Here is a 1,382-nt window from a genome sequence, read left to right as displayed (position 1 = left end):
TGTTTACTCACTAATATAGATTCATTCATATTAATGGTCTTTACATACAAAAGGCAGAAAATTATCTTTTAAAAAAAACCCTTGGTTGACTAGAATAATAATAATAATAATTAATATAATAATAGACCTTCAATGTGAAGATCTTTTTTTGTAAAAACAAAACAAAACAAAACAAAAAATGCTCCCAGTATTCGAAGAGGCTGCGTTGCCGTGGCGTTGTCAAGGTTACAAGTTCAGAGCAGTTCATTGGACAGTACAGTTTGTGTTTTAGGTGCGGACATGCACCAGGGCAGGACTATTACAACTAATAATAATAACAAAAAAGTTGGGGGCTCGTCCCGGATCAGTTCGACTGCCGAGAGCGCCGCCCTAGAGGCCACAAAGGTGGCATGTCCAAGGTGACCTCAGTACTCCCACGACGGATGCTTTTTAAAAAGTGTCTATTTCATAAAAATATTCCGTTATTTGCTTTTAAAACCCTGAAGACAGCCACGAAGGGCCTCAGTCTGTTTTCACGAGACCTCAAAGTCTCTGGGGAGGAAGACAAAGACGATTTCTTGCTCCCTCTCTCCTCTCTCTTTGGCCGTTGCTTCCTCTGTGCAACAACACCACAGAACACGCATACTTACACACGACCTTACAAGTATGTGGTGAAAGTGCTCTTCTAGATAACGCTGTGTGCGTGCGTGTGTGTTTACGTACGTGTGTGTGTGTGTGTGAGAGTGAGTCTGTGCGTGTGTGCGTATGTGTGTGTGCGTGTGTGCGTGTGCGTGCGTGCGTGTGTGTGCGTGTGTGCGTGCGTGCGTGTGTGTGTGTGTGTGTGTGTGTGTGTGTGTATGTATCATGCATGTATGTGTCTGTGTGTTGTCCTCAGGTCCTTGTCAGAGGCAATCTGTTTCAAAAACCACAGAGGAAGAGTAGGAAGTTGGACAGAGGAGTTACAAAACCACAGAAGTACAGAAGGGTCCTCCAAAAAAGCAATTCTGTGGCGGCCATTTTGAATCATTTGTGGTCTTCTAGCATGTACGCTATAACAAAGACATAAGGCTTAGATAGAGAGATAGCTCTCTCTCTCTTTCCTTCACTTTAAGTGTGTCTTATTTTTGTTTCAGGCTGTCAACAACCAGTCTCTTTGCTTTTTTTGTCTTTCATTTCCCAGTCTTTCAAATGCTGGACGGACACAAAAAAAAGAAAAAAAAAAATACATTTCCCACCAAGAGCTTTGGCCAAGCGTGTGTGACACAGTGGAGAGGTCAGTATTGCATGTGTTTATTTGATTGTGATGTCACCTCTCAAGTTGTAGTCCTAACTGAGAGAGGGCAGCATCGTGAACAGTGATTGGCTGGATGCGGGCAGCTGGCACGATGAAGTCATAACAATCC

The 1,382-nt window shown here is 43.2% G+C and overlaps 1 protein-coding gene across 1 annotated transcript in view; it reads right to left on the bottom strand.

The window, feature by feature from the left end:
- Nucleotides 1–816: 816 nt before the first annotated feature.
- The window catches only part of ephb4b (eph receptor B4b), a 95,113-nt gene continuing 94,547 nt past the window's right edge, over nt 817–1,382 (bottom strand). Inside the window, exon 21 of the mRNA XM_063186543.1 lies at nt 817–1,382. This exon is cut by the window's right edge and continues 632 nt beyond it. The gene's annotated coding sequence lies outside the window, so the exon portion shown is untranslated.

Source organism: Engraulis encrasicolus, chromosome 21, assembly GCF_034702125.1.
Source record: "Engraulis encrasicolus isolate BLACKSEA-1 chromosome 21, IST_EnEncr_1.0, whole genome shotgun sequence".
Classification (NCBI taxonomy): Eukaryota; Metazoa; Chordata; class Actinopteri; order Clupeiformes; family Engraulidae; genus Engraulis; species Engraulis encrasicolus.
Note: the sequence above shows the minus strand (reverse complement) of the source record. Positions and strands in the feature narration are given on the sequence as shown.